The sequence below is a fragment of the Panthera tigris genome, chromosome X (assembly GCF_018350195.1).
Source record: "Panthera tigris isolate Pti1 chromosome X, P.tigris_Pti1_mat1.1, whole genome shotgun sequence".
Classification (NCBI taxonomy): Eukaryota; Metazoa; Chordata; class Mammalia; order Carnivora; family Felidae; genus Panthera; species Panthera tigris.
In genome coordinates, this window is record NC_056677.1 from 119,038,917 (window position 1) to 119,054,198 (window position 15,282).

Genomic DNA, 15,282 nt, shown 5'->3' on the forward strand with positions numbered 1-15,282 from the left:
AAGAGAGAGGGGCAAACCAAGAGACAGACCCAACTGTAGAGAACACACTGGTGGTTGCCAAAGAGGAGGCGGGTGAGGGGATGGGTGAAACAGGTGATGGGGATAAAGGAGGGCACTTGTTCTGATGCACCGGGTGATGTAGGGAAGTGTTGAACCACTATATTGTACACGTGAAACTAATACAGCACTGTGTTAACTATACTGGAATTAAAAACTTGTAAAAATGAGAAAAAATTCTAATCACTTTACAGTGACACTTCACAGTCTTTTAGCAGCTCAAATAATGGATTTTTTTTCTGTGTTTTTTCTCTGAGTTGATCATGAGTTGAATTTGGCTGTGTGTAGTATTTTGTTTTACTTCTGATTCCACCTCTAAATAACTGCCCGGGTGGGCGTCGGAAGGAAGCCCCTCTACAGAGGATTGAGGGAGCTGAGAAACACACAGCTACCCATTCATCCCCACTCCACATAGAAGATGAAGAATAATCAAACAAGGGGACCAGGACCAAATGAAAGTGAGTGACGGACATTCCAAACCACATAAAGAAAGTTGCTGTTGATTTATTTTTATTTTTTTTTTATTTTAATGTTTATTTATTTTTGAGACAGAGAGAGACAGAGCATGAACAGGGGAGGGGCAGAGAGACAGGGAGACACAGAATCTGAAACAGGCTCCGGGCTCTGAGCTGTCAGCACAGAGCCCGACGCGGGGCTCGAACTCACGGACCGTGAGATCATGACCTGAGCCGAAGTCGGACGCTTAACCAACCAAGCCACCCAGGCGCCCCGATTTTTGTTTTAATTAAAGCCCTCAACAGGTTTCCGGGGTGTGGTACGATGTGCTCATTTGTATATGGATCCTTATCTCCATAACTATAATAACTTCATAAAACACTATACTTAGTATTCTGATTTCTTGTAAGTTGTAAATATTTCAAAAGTTAGGACTTCATATTTTTTACAAAGACTTATGCTCCTCAAGGGTAGAGACAACGTTTTGGAAGAGAGAAGTCTTTCAGTAACTGTAGAGCTGCCTTCAAGTGCCCTGGATGGCAGTGACCATTTGTAAAAGACAAAGACAAAAAGGCCCTTTCGCCTCTCAACCACCCCGACCCCCTACCATCGCTAGAAGTTTCTTATTGCTGCTCTGACAAATTAGCACAACTTTAAAACAATACAGATTCATTATCATATAGTTCTGGGGGTCAGAAGTCCAACAGGGGTGTTACAGGGCTGAAACCGACGTGCCAGCAGGGCTGGGTTCCTTTCTGAAGGCTGTAAGGGACAGCTTGTTTTCTTGCCCTTTCTGGTTCTAGAAGCTGCATCCTTGGCTCATGTTCTCCTTCCTCCATCTTCAGGGCCAGCAGCGGCCAGCTGAGTCTTTCCCACGTGACATCACTCTGACATCGACTCTTCTGGCTCCCACTTCCATTTTTAAGGTCCCTTGTGATTATACTGGATCATCCAGGACAACCTCCCTATTTTATGGTCAGCCTTGATTCCATCTGTAGCCTGGGTCCTCCTTTGCCGTGTAACATAACCCGGTCACAGGTTCCAGGGATGAAGACACACACATCTCTGGGGGGCCATTACTTGCCTAGCATACCCTCTCCAAAAAATAACCAACGATAACTCAGCAAAGGCATGGCAGCGAGGGCGGGAAGAAGTCATGCATGCATTTCTTTTTCTTCCTCCTTTGTTGTTTAATATTCTAAAGAGAGCTTTCCACTGCAAACTAAAGATCAAACTATGAAGGTTTTCCCCAAGTCCGCAAGAACCGCTAAGTTTCTCCCCGGCATGAATTCTTCGATATAGAGAAAGGCTGTAGGGTTGGGTCATTTCTTTTTCTTTTCTTTTCTTTTCTTTTCTTTTCTTTTCTTTTCTTTTCTTTTCTTTTCTTTTCTTTTCTTTTTTCTTTTCTTTTCTCTTCTTTTCTTTTCTTTTCTTTTTTAATGTTTATTTTTGAGAGAGAGAGAGAGAGAGAGAGAGAGAGAGAGAGACAGAGACCACAGGCAGGGGAGGGGCAGACACAGAATCGGAATCAGGCTCCAGGCTCTGAGCTGTCAGTACAGAGCCCGATGCAGGGCTTGAACCCACAAACTGTGAGTTCATGACCTGAGCCGAAGTCGGACGCTTAACCGACTGAGCCGCTCAGGCCTCCTAGGCTGGGTCATTTCCTTTTTTTTTTTTTTAATTAAAAAAAACTTTTTTTTAATGTTTATTTATTTTTGAGAGAGAGCGAGCACGAGCAGGGGAAGAGTGGAGAGAGAGAGGGAGACACAGAATGGGAAACCAGCTCCAGGCTCTGAGCTGTCAGCACAGAGCCCGACACGGGGCTCGAACTCACAAACCGTGAGATCATGACCCGAGCTGAAGCCGGACGCTCAACCGACTGAGCCACCCGGGCGCCCCGGCTGGGTCATTTCCTAATAAAACCCTGTAAAAGTAAGCACTGATCTGTGCTCTAAGGCCTTTTCACGCTTGATACACCTGCATGGCTTTTCCCCGGTGTGGACGGTGGAGGGTTGAATGAGGGATCCATCCTGGCATCCGCTGGATACTCGTGGATAAAGGCTGCTCCCCACTCAGTGCTCTCAGAGGGCTTCTCAGTGTCCCTCCTTGTGTAATATGTTGGGGAAAAGGTGTCACAGAAGGCTTTCCTGCATTCTCTGTACCCAGAGGCTTTTTCTGGTGTGCATTATTTTATGCCGGACAAAAGCAGCGTGGCCTGTGAAGGCCTTTTCACCTTCACTTCACCCGTTGGCCTCCTTCCTAGTATGGACAGTGTCAAATGAGGTGTGCCTGGTCAGAAGCTCTTTATGGCACTGCTTGCGCTCACAGGACTTCGTTCCGGAGTGATTCTGATGTCGAGCAGGGAGGAAATTCCTGTTTATCCCCTTCCCCCAAAGTCCTTGCAGTGGTAGGGGTTCTTCCCTGGATGCAGCACGGCGTCTTTGCTTGGTCAGGATGAACCCTGTTCATAGGCGGAATGTCCTGGAGAGAACTGCCGCCATAAAACCCTTGAGCTCATACTATCATCTGTCCCCAGACTGTGGCATTCAAGGCTCATTTCCCAGAGAGAATCTTCTGGAGGATTGGTCAGGGTCTCAAGCGCCTTTCCTGAATTTCTGAAGGCCCTTCCTTGCTGACCCCCCTGCGGCTCCCTGAGTCCGTTGTCCCTGGAGCGAGGCTCCTGGGTGGTAGGCTGGGCGGGGCCAGGTTGTGCTTGGTCTCCAGAAGGGAATCTTCTACATCACAGGTGGCTATTAGGATACGGAGAAGCAAGATTACTCCTTCGGGGAGAAGCGAAGATGAAAATAGTCTCCGTGCCTGTTGTGTTTTGACGTTCCGGAAACCTGTGTTTGCAATTTCTTCCTTTTCCGATCCTTGGATTTCCGACCCCTTCAAAGGGAAATCCAGGAAGACGGGCTAAGGCAGGGGACGGAGGGACTAGAGTGGAAACTGCTCCCCGAAGTGCAGATTGGGCATGAGTGGATATCCTCTCAAAGTCCAGGGCGATCTTCTAAACGGAGTCTCACTCTATCGGCCAACCACCCCTTCCTCGCCGAAGACCGAGAGGCTGGGGTCGTGAGAGGAGTGGGGCAGGGACAGTGCCCGGAGCAGGCGTGACACGTGGTCCGCACGCATGGAACGGTAGCTGCTTGTCTTTACATCGACCCCCCAGGGAAGCGGGGAAAGGAACAGCTTTCTCCGGCCGCCGGTGCCATTTGATGAGCCGTCTGTGTACCTCTGCAGTCACCTCGTGTAACTGTAGGATCTCGGTCCGTGCCGCAGGCCTCTGGGAACAACCGAGCTTTAACCCTTTAACTGAGACTGCATTTTCCCCTGAAGGATGCCAGGTGACAGTGAGGGTATATGCCTTCTGGGTGCCTGACTCGCCTTTCTTCTTGGAGATTAGCTCATCCCCAAGGACCCCTGCTGTGGGGGCTCTGGGGACCCCTTTACCCCTGGGCCAGCCAGCTTCCTTCTTGTGGCAGTTCAGGATAAGGATCGCAGACGGGCCAGCCTGTGATGGGCACTGGGGTGAGAAGCTGAGGGAAACAGAGGCTCGGGGGGGGGGGGGCATTTCCTGCCTTCAGGCTGCACACGCAGGAAAGCACAACCGCACACGACGACTGCGAATAAGGATGTAAAGCTCGCCGAGGGAAGTAGAGGCACGGAATCCGGGGGCCTCGGGGAGCCATCTGCAGCGGAAAGAGCCCATCGGCCGAGTGTGGCACGAGCGGACGCAGAGAAGCCACGACGAGAGACACTGAGGCCGAGGCACGTGATGGTTCCTTTCGGTTCTCGCTTTGTCCCACGGGGCCCGGCTGGGCATCGTGCCCTTGGCTTCTGCAGCGTATCCCCACCCCCTTCCGATAAGCCCTCCCTTCGCTGTGAACCACTTCGAAGGGGACTCTGATCTGGCCCCACCAAGGCCTGCTGGACACACGGGGAGACCAGGCGGCATGCGGGACCCAAACAGGGCGGGAGCTGTGGGGACGAGAGAGGGAAGGCCCCCGTGTTGTCTGGCCCCGCCAGGCCCGAAGTGCGAGGGCAGAAGGGAGGAGGCTGCAGGCTCCCTAAGGGGGCGCCCGGTCCGCAGCACGGACTTTTGGTCTCCGTCTTTTGGGCCGGGACCTCCAAGGGAAGGTCATGGCCAGACCCTCGAGGGTCACTGATCCCCAGAAAGTCAAAGACAGGGAGGGATTAGTCTGACACTCAGTCCCTGGAAAAGATGCAGGGGTACCCAAGGTCTGAGTCGCTCCGCACCTGCTGAGGGCCTAGCCCGGTGCCGGGCTCAAGGGGGAGGTGGGCGCAGCCTTCGCACAGAAGGCAGTTGTGTCACAGTGAAAAGGCTGCTATGGGGGAAGCCAGCGGACGACGACACAAGACAGTAACGAGCCTCTGTGTCCTGAGAGGAGCGGATAGTGAGCACCCGAAGATGTCAAAATAGGAAATAACGACAGTAATCGTGACGCCAAAATGGTAACGGCGGCAGCTGCTGAGTCTCACTGGTCCTCGCCGTGTGCCTGGCTCTGTGCTGAGTGCCTGACGTGCCGTATTAAAGTGGTGAAATGTCCCGAAACGTCCCTAGCCGCGGAGCCAGACTCCTAGGGTTGAATCTGACGCTTGCCTGCTGTGTGACCTTGGGAAGTCACTATTTCTCTGCACGGTGAATTCTGCCTCAATACTAATCGTTCCCATTTCACCAGTCTGTTGTCGGGATGCAAGAGGAAATGTTCATAAGGCAGACGCTGGGATGCCTGGCCCATGTCTACACGCGGCATGTTTTCTGCTACTTGGATTAATCTTCCCGTGGCCCACGAGGGCAACACCGTCATCACCTCCATGTCACGGTCAGTGTCCGGAGGCTCAGGGAGCTCGAGCCAATCAACCAGAGTCACATCCGCACTAAGTGGACATCTGAACCCAGGTCCGCCTGGTTCAGGGTCTGTGTGTAGAAACCCCCTACCCATCCACCACCACAAGGAGGGTGGGATGAACATCCAGCAAGTGACCCCCCAGTCTTGCCCTCTGGGATGCACCTCAGCGGAGGGAGGGGGCCCTCAGCAACCACACCAGCCCTCTCATTCCTCCTCGAACGACCCGCATACCACCGTCGCCCATGCGGTTTCCTCTGCCCGAGATGCTCCCCGTGCCCTCCTCGTTCCTAAGCGTAAACACATTCTACGAAGTTTACGTGTCACCCCAGCTCCTACCCCCAGCCCACCACGGGTACTGTCACGGTTAGGGGGGGAGGCTCTGGCAGTTGGCATGCTGAGTTTGAGTTTCATCTATTTAAGAGCTGTGTGACCTTGGGCTGGTGACTTGACTTCTCTGAGCGTCAAGTTTCTCTTCTGTGAAGTGAGGAAAAGGAGAGAATCAGATTCTAAGGAGGTGAGAGGTGGGACATAATGGCACTTACGGTTGTTCTGTCACTACTCTTTTTCCCATTTACTCTGTCAGCAACCTGGGAAAGCTCAACCTACCCTGCGCCTTTGCTTTTGTGATTGCGCCAAGTTCCCGGCACAAAAATGGCAAAATGAGAGCAGGCAGGGACAGGGGCTATTTTAGCTAGCACTGCCAGGAAAGGCCTCATCAAAGAGGTGACATTTGAGCAGAGCCTGGAAGGATGTGAAAGGGCAGCCAAGGCGAGATCTGGCAACAGTGTCCCCATCGGAGGCAACTCCAAAGGCCAAAGCTGGGAGAAAGTGGGAAAGAGTCTGGCATGTTCGGGTTGGCCTGGCCGGACGGCAGGGAGCAAGGGAAGGATAGAAGGAGACAAGGTCAGAGACGGTCTCCGAGGACGGGACTTTCCAAAGCACGGTAAGGGAGCCCATGAAGGGTGGCGTCGTGCACACTGAGCACCTAGTACAAGCCGGCACTGCTCCAGGCCTGGGCACAGAGCAGGAGGAGAAGCTTACATTCCAGGGTCGGAGACGGATCGTCCGCAAGGAACTAACTAAACGATCAAGAGGATCCCAAAGAACAACGAAATAAGAGTGAGGAGGTAAGACACTGGAGGCAACTTTCCACGGGGCAACCAAGGACGGCATCTCAGAGGAGGAGACACTGGGGCAAGCCTGCAATGAAGTGTGAGGGAGTGGACAGAGCCACGTGACAACCAAAGAAAAAACAAGCCAAGTCCTGACAGCGATCAGGGCTATGATGACCGTACACAGGATGGCCGCTGGAGAAGTGACTGGGCCTGGTGTACGTTTATACCCAGAGGGACACCTGGGTTCAGACTACAGCACTGCCTCATACCAGCTGCGTGAACTAACAGAAGAACTCAACCTCTCTGTGCCGTGAGGTCCTCATCTGTCAAATGGGCGCAACACTGGTATCCGTCTTACTGTCTTATTATCTGTTGTTGGCATCAAACACTTTAGTACGTGTCACTCGCTGAATATCAGCTTGTACTGTCCACAGGATTAACACCTTGGTGCACACGAGGTGATGAGCCTTGGAAAATGTGGGTGGCTTTCCTGCTTTTTAAGCCTTTAAGAGAATGTGACAGTTAAGACTTTTGACTTTAATCCAATGTTTAGAGGTACAGGAACTTTTCAAACCACTAGTAAGAACTTGTGTGAAGTGAACTAGTTAAATCTGTAAGTTTTAAGCTTCTGTTGTGTGTTTCTATTTAGGGAAATGTTTAAAGAAGCCATCATTTCTTTCATTCATCCACTCATCAATTCAGGGGGGCGGGGGGTCTAAGCAGGCCAGTGGGATGCTAGTTCTTTCGGCAATGCAGCCTGGGTGCTGCGTGGTCCCCTGAAGGAGAACCTGCTAGGGGACACGTCCATTAGAATGCCGGTGCCGGACCAACCCTCCTGTGGAGGGGCTTGAAGAGCAGAGTGGCTGATGCACCCTTGCCCTGGTCTGGCCTAGGCTGTTCCACTGGCCTAGCTGACTCTTCCTGGCTCACCGGGATTAGACACAAGGTCCTGCTGAGCCCACAAGGCAGTGAATATACACCTCCCCGCAGCTGGATCTCTATGCCTGCCTGGCTCTTTACCCCCTACCCCTTATCCCTGGCTTCCTCTCCCTCAGATAACAGCCAGCACCCAGTGGGGTTCTCGAAGCCTCAGGGGTGCCCACCCCCTGCGCCTACCCTCCAGCATTTCCGTCTCTCACTTCGGGCCATCTCAAGCAACCACCTTAAGCTTCCCTCTCCTAAATCCTCTCCCCAGGTTATGTCCTGGTCCAGACCTAAAACCCCTTTAAACATCCCCAGTGTAGACCCCTCCTGGAACTGCAGACTTGCCTGTCCATCTATCCATCTCTTTTTCTCTCTTTCCCCCCACACCCCATCCCCGCGCCCCCCCCCCCCCACTTCTGGAACATCTTCAGATTCACCGGGTCCAAAATGCAACTTCTGACCTTCCCCCCTACAGCCTGCTCCCTCCACCCAATTTCTTCATCCTCATTCTCCCAGATGTTCAGAAAAGAAGGAGAAGAGGAAGAAGAAGAAGAAGAAAAGAAAAAAGAAACCAAAAAACTTAGGGTGGTCCTTCACTCCCTACCTTCCTTCACAGCCTGATGCAGCAGGCAGAGGACTCTGTCCCTAAGCTCTATCTGGACTCAGGGTGCTTTGCCTTCACCCTAGTCTGGACCCCGTCCTGACGCTCCTGGACTCTACTGCGGCAGTCTCATCGGTCTCCCTGCCTCCACCTTCATCGCCCCTCTCCCACCCCCCGAGCAACTTTGGGGAAACTTAAAATCCTAGCGCAGATCCTGTCCCTCTTGCGTCCCCCACTCTCCGTGGCTTGTGGCGGCCCAGGAAGGAAGGTCCCGCCGGTCAGGTGCCTTCCCGGGTGTGACTCCGCCCCCCAGGTTCCACTGCCCGCGGACACCGCAGGGGCGCTCGGCTTCCCTCGAGGTATCCCGAGGGCTCCCGCCCCAGTCGCACGTCCAAGCTTTTGCACGTGCTCGTCCTTCTGCCTGCAACTCCCCCTCCACGTTCTCCCACTGGCTGTCGGAAATGGGGACCCCACTCAGAGCACCCCACCGTGTTGGACACAGCCGCCCGGCCTTCAGTGACCAAGGCAGGCGCCCTCATTCGGAGCTTTAGGATGGGGAGGTGGCGTCGGGCGGGTGAGCACCTGGCAACGACTGCACCCCTGCGCCGGGTCCGACAGCGCAGCCGCCGCCGCCATCGGGGCCTGCTGGCGGAGTGAGGCCAGGAGACCCGGGCGGGGACCCGAGCTCCGCGGGCCCCAGCCCGCCCCGGCGGCGGGGTGACACCGGGCGGCGACGCCGCCGAGCCTCAGGCCCGGCTCAGTGCCGCGGGGACGTCTTCTCTTCCGTCACCTCCGGTGTGACTCGGGGATCCCGGGCCGGGAACGGGTAAGATAACCACGGCGAGGACCGAGCCAGAAGTCCCGCCCCGAGAGGGCGCGTAATGCACGCAGACGACCCTCTCCGGCCTCTTCATTGGCCAGCGGCGCCGCGGCTTACGGAGGAGAGCATTCTGGGTGTTGTAGTTCTCTAGCACCAGGCAAAGGCCAAGGGCCTGGGAGCTGATAAAAATTAGCGCGTCCAATACAGTATTCTCAGTCAAGGCCCCGAGGAAAGACTTCAGACAGGACCGTAGTTACGAAGACGAAGAAGGCATGCCGCAGGGTCCCGAAGCAGGTAGACGAGGGTGGCTCCCGACTCTGGTTCCCTCGGGAGAGAAAAAAAATCCCCCCTGCCTGTATGGTTAGAAATGGTGTTCCTAACTAGCTAGCAACACCGTTTTACCCACTTGTGTCTTACTCCGTATCCCGACGTGTGTCCAGTTCTTTACAAATATGGGATCTAGCAGGAAACAAAGGGACTTCCCAGGAGCCATTTCCTGGGGGGATAGTGGCTGCGATGGTCACATGTGGACCAGGGGCCATCTGAACCCCAGGGAAAAGTCTGGAACACCATGATTTCATCTTCTGGCTGGGAGGTGGTTAGAATTTCACCGGAAGTTTTAGTGACGGGGTCTGCGTAGGGAGTTGAGATGATCTCAGGGAAACAGCTGTGAAATACCTATTTCATTAAATCTGCTAATAATGATTATGCTAAGATGGGGGCAGAAATAGCTCTGGATAAACATATCTGGGACACGCTCAAAGGCTAGGATCTCATTTAGTTTGACCAGGGAACAGAAGTTTGAGAAGCCGACGACATGGTTACACTGGAAATGTGGCTACTCTGACGCTTTGACTTTTTTTTTTAATTTTTAAAAAATGTTTATTTATTTTTGAGACACACACACACACGCACACAGAGCATGAGCAGGGAAGGGGCAAAGAGAGAGGGAGACACAGAATCCAAAGCTGCTCCAGGCTCTGAGCTGTCAGCACAGAGCCCCCACGCGGGGCTCGAACCCATGAGCTATGAGATCATGACCTGAGCCCAAGTCGGAAGCTTAACCTGAAGTCAGACGGTTAACCGACTGAGCCACCCAGATGTCCCTGACGCTTTGACTTTCTAAAGTATGATATTTTTTTAAAATTTTTTTAATGTTTATTTATTTTTGAGACAGAGAGAGAGCATGAACGGGGGAGGGTCAGAGAGAGGGAGACACAGAATCTGAAACAGGCTCCAGGCTCTGAGCTGTCAGCCCAGAGCCCGATGCGGGGCTCGAACTCACGGACCGAGAGATCATGACCTGAGCCAAAGTCGGCTGCTTAACCGACTGAGCCACCCAGGCGCCCCTAAAGTATGATATTTTAAACCATTCTTCAGGACACTGGGCAATACCAACTTGAAGAGAGAGGCAAGGTGGGAATTGAGGGAGTTTTCGGAATGGTAATGACCAAGTACTCACACAACTGCTCCTTAGTAACCCGTTGGTTTGGTAACTTCCCTCCTCTCCACAGACCCCTACATTTGGGCTCACGCTCGAGCCTAAGCAGGCACTGAGATGCAGCTCATTCCTTGCTGTCCTCGAGAGAAACATTCCTACTAACCACCCCCCGCCCCAGATCATGCTGCCCATTCACCCCCACAGCTTCCCATCCCTGTCATAGTTCCTGCTAGCCCTGCTCACCGCTCCTTATTTAAAAAAAAAAAAAAAAGCCTTTTCCTGTTCGATTTTGAGATGCCTGTGGATCTTGCGGTCGGAGCATTCTCTCTATTGCAACAGTCTTTTCATAAATTCTTTCTTTACCTACCCCTGGATCTGTTTTACTGACAGATTTAAAGTGTCGTGAGGCAACTCAAGATTGGACTTCACTTACAGAACCCTGTCGTACCTGCCCAGGTACCTAACGGCACCTTGCAATTTCTTCGAACTCGGCTCTTGTTCGTGAATTCGGGAATCTTTTGGTAAATTCAGTTCTCGCACCAGTGCTCTGGGCATCATGTCTATTACAGCACAGTAAGGAGTTACTTTGATTCTTTGGGCATAGGAATCTTTCTTTGGCACTTTGAGTGGGCAGTCGTTCCCTGACTCTTGAGAAGGAAACTTCCCTACTCTTCTGTATGATGACTCCTTTGTTTTTCCTTGGGAATTGGAGGAGGGAATTTCTTTGGCCCTTCCGACAGGGACGATACAGGGGAGTAATCAAGCAGGACTCTTTCCTGGCTTCTTTAAGGGCTTATCTCTGGTCTAATGAACTAATATCGTGGGTAACTCTCACTCTACTTTCCCTGCTGGACTATATGCTCCATCATTATGGCATTAATTCAGTTCAATACCTTCAAAAGTAGCAAGATTTTACTACAGAGAATTTAGAATTTTGGTGGCCTCTTTGGGAAACATGGGATCTCCTCATGCTGGCTCATCAATTACCTATCCCTTCTATCACCCGCCCCCCCATCCTCCTTCTTCCTTTTCATGACCTTCAAACTTCCCTTCATCTCCCTGAATCCTTCGATCCGTCTCTCCCCCTTTAACACTCCTACCTCCTCTATCCCTCTATCCACTTCTGCCAAACTTTTTCCATCCCACTTGGGCCCTTCAACATCTTATAGTCACTTAAACTCTAGGCCCCCCTCTCCCTGTTGGAAGTTATTGAGCGGCTTCGGGACCCCGAGAGCAAACACCTAATGCTGAAAAAGCTACTCAGAAACAGGCTGAGTGCTTTATCAACTCAGATGAGCTTTAGACACCCAGACAGACGGTCACCTGATATCTCCTCAGTCCCTTGCCCAAGATTTAATCCACAGCCTCCAAAGAAAATTAAGGGTCTCCTCCACTAATATTGTTGGGGGCGCTTCAGCTCTCATAATGAGCAGATGTCCTCCATTGCCCCATCCGCCAGAAATGTAGTCCTGATTTTTATAAAAACGTAAAGGTGTCCAAGGGCAAGAGCCAACTGTTTGTAACCAATGAGTTAAAAATTAGAAATTAAAGCCATTAGTTCAGCCATTAGTTCTCTGTGTCTGCCTGTCTATGTATTTATGTATGTTCTTTTCCTATCCCTAGATAGTATTAACATATTAGATTATAAAATGCCTTAAAGAACTCTATTTTAATTGGCTTAGAGGTAAATAAGCACTTCTATAAATTAAATATGTCTAAAATTCTCAAAAGTTAACGGAATTTAACATCTAGGATTTTCAAAAATAGTCTTATAGAAACTAACCCAAATATTTTTTAAAGTTTTTATTTAAATTCCAGGTAGTTGGGGCGCCTGGGTGGCTCAGTCGGTTAAGGGTCCAACTTCAGCCCAGGTCATGATCTGGTGGTTCCTGAGTTGGAGCTCCAGGTCGGGCTCTGTGCTGACAGCAGGGGGCCTGCTTGGAATTTTCTCTCTCCCTCTCTCTCTCTCTCTCTCAAAAATAAATAAACATTATGGGGCGCCTGGGTGGCGCAGTCGGCTAAGCGTCCGACTTCAGCCAGGTCACGATCTCGCGGTTCGTGAGTTCGAGCCCCGCGTCAGGCTCTGGGCTGATGGCTCAGAGCCTGGAGCCTGTTTCCGATTCTGTGTCTCCCTCTCTCTGTGCCCCTCCCCCGTTCATGCTCTGTCTCTCTCTGTGCCAAAAATAAATAAAAAACGTTGAAAAAAAAATTTAAAAAAATAAAAAAATAAATAAATAAATAAACATTAAAAAAAAGAAAACAAATTCCAGTTAGTTAACATACAGTGTAATATTATAGTTTTTAAAATTCAAGTGAACACAAGTTCAGTAAATCTTGGCAAACAAGACTAGTTTAGTATTATTGGTTTAATAAAATTAGCTCTTTTATCTACTGACTTATCAAGTTTAGATAAAATATAAGCAGACTTTTTTATTCTATTTGGAATATTCTTCCTAAAACGTACACGGGTTTACTGATTGAATAGACTAACGCTACATCTATTAAACATTTAAGATTGTTAAAAATGTAAATTTGTGTTGAACCAAATTAAATCATTATCCTGACAAACTTTATGTTGCCACGAATTATGTTTTATAATATGTCAGCTTGAAAACCGTTTTCAAAATCTTCTGGTAAATTCAAACCTTAGACTTACGCTAAATTAATTAATGAATATTTATTAAATAACTAGATCATTTTTACATAAGATAAATATTGAAACGCTAATTAGTAAGCATACTTTTAAGGCTATATATGTTTGGCTCTATTAATAGTCATTTTTGCCTCGATGAAACGTTATACTACAAGAGATAATTATAGCTATAAAAATTGTGAGACCTATATTCATAAGGTCTGGTGATCTGCTACAAAATACTGGTGTGTGACAGACAGTTCACAATTTTCCACCTCCTGGATTTCTCTAAAATTAAAGTTACTGTGGATGAATGTTGGAAGCAGTATCTGTGAGTAAAACTCTATCAGTAGCAATAGTAGCATATAGGAACAACTTTGTAGGCAAAGCATAGAAGATGTGTTCTTATTAAGGGAAAAAATAGTTTTGTCCTAAGGTAAAATGACTGGTTGCTCCAGAATAAAAAAGAAGAAAATGTAGGATAAAATTGAAACGGATGTAAATAGTGATAAAGGGGGGATTCTATGTGTTGTGGTCAAAGATGGCAAAGGATTAACAGGCTTATTTTTCATTTTTTAAAAAGGAAATTTAATATCAAATATACTCATACAAAACTGGAATTGGGTTTTTCTCTGTTAAATAACAAAATGTTTTTGGATTGTAGATCTGCTCTTAATAGGAAATTATAAGAGTTTTTCTTTGACTTCTAAGTAATCTGTCAAGAAAGGCAAGAATACTGTGCCTCATCAGAGTAATTCCCTATGCTTTTGTGTTGATTTTATTATGTCCTTGATTATTTAAGAAACCAAAGTCTTCTCACTTTTCAAAGTTTGAACTTCTTTACAAACTGCCATAATTTCCATGCTTTGCTCTGGGAAACCTTACCAAAACCACGAATGTGATCGCCACCGAACTACATAAGTTTCAACAAGTGGTCCTTTAAACTCTTATGGCATTGGACATGATTCTGGCTTCCCAAAGGGGCACTTACACAGTGAGCGGTGGTGAGAAGGACTGCCATGCATATGTTCTCCAAAACATCTCGGATTGTCTATGCTATCACCAAAACTATTCAAACACAAACCATCAGATCACCACTGCTATTCTCACTCTACCATCTAAGGGCACTTTGGGTCCAATGTCCTCGACTCCTCTGGGTAGACTCCCTTCTGGTATCAGATTTGGGGTTTACTCCCACATTCAGCCTTTAGTAATCATTCTTTTTGTTATATTCCTAGGCATACCTCTCACCAGTGCCTTGTCTCTAAGACCTTCCAACAGCTGTTGGTTGATAAAATGCTCAACATATAATATAGGTAATACTTCAAAGCCAACAAGACTGTGTGTCCAGCCCACCCGCGAAAACCGCTGTGGGCAACTTTGACCTCATGGCAACTCTAACTCTATCCATGGTAGTGTTTAGGACAGTCTTTGCCTATTTTATTTTATTTTATTTTATTTTATTTTATTTTATTTTATTTTGTTTTATTTTTTTAATTCATTTTCTTAAGTTTTATTTATTTGAGAGAGAGAGAGAGAGAGAGAGAGAGAGACAGCACAGGGGAGGAGCAGGGAGAGAGAGAATCCCAAACATGCTCTGCACTGTCAGTTGCGGGGCTTGAACTCACGAACCAAACTGTGAGATCGTGACCTGAGCCAAAACCAAGAGTTGGACACTTACCTGACCGAGCCACCCAGGCGCCCCCTGTCTTGGCCTATTTTAAGCAACACCAGGGACTGACCAAGTGCTCCCAATTATCCATAACATACCCTCTGACCTGGCTTAACCAAACTTTAGTCACGCTTTTCTCCTCACAGGCTCCTGAATTTTGGCTCACCCCCAAGCTTAAGCAAGAACCAAGATGCAGAAATTCCCCATTCAATAGCTCCTTCTGAGAATGGGCTAAAGACAGAGAAACGTTTCCCGTTTCCATGACGCCGTCTGCTCGCTCCCACCAGCGGGCCCCCGCACACGCACGCCGACTTCCTGCTGCCCCTGCTCCCCCTTTCCTATAAGAGAAACACCTTTTTCTGTTCAATTCTGAGACCCTCGCGGGACCTGTGGTCAGAGCATTCTCTCTGTTGCGGCGGTCTTTTCGAATAAAGCTGCTTCTTACATAAATCTGGATTTGTTTTTACTTGACAGTAAAAATAAGCAGGGATTCTGTGGTTTAATGGTTACTCCTCATTTAACAGATACAATTAAGCCCCTACTGTGTTTCAGGCCCCGTCGTGGGTGCAAAGGACACATCAAAAACGAAAAGACGTAGACCCCTGCCCTCACGGGGCTTGTGTTCCAGTCAAGGAAGAGGGAAGGGAACCATAAACAACTAAGAAGTTAAATGCTACTGCATAGAGAGCC

General features: G+C 49.2%; 1 long non-coding RNA gene across 2 annotated transcripts; it reads left to right on the plus strand.

The window, feature by feature from the left end:
- The first annotated feature begins 9,016 nt into the window (after positions 1-9,016).
- Positions 9,017-14,969, plus strand: LOC102966068. 2 transcript variants are annotated; one of them, XR_006213531.1, is made up of 3 exons: positions 9,017-9,141; positions 10,679-10,861; positions 14,739-14,969. It is a non-coding gene; the product is annotated as an uncharacterized LOC102966068 (long non-coding RNA). The 2 variants fall into 2 exon arrangements; XR_006213532.1 differs by having other exon boundaries at positions 10,679-10,809.
- Positions 14,970-15,282: the final 313 nt, after the last annotated feature.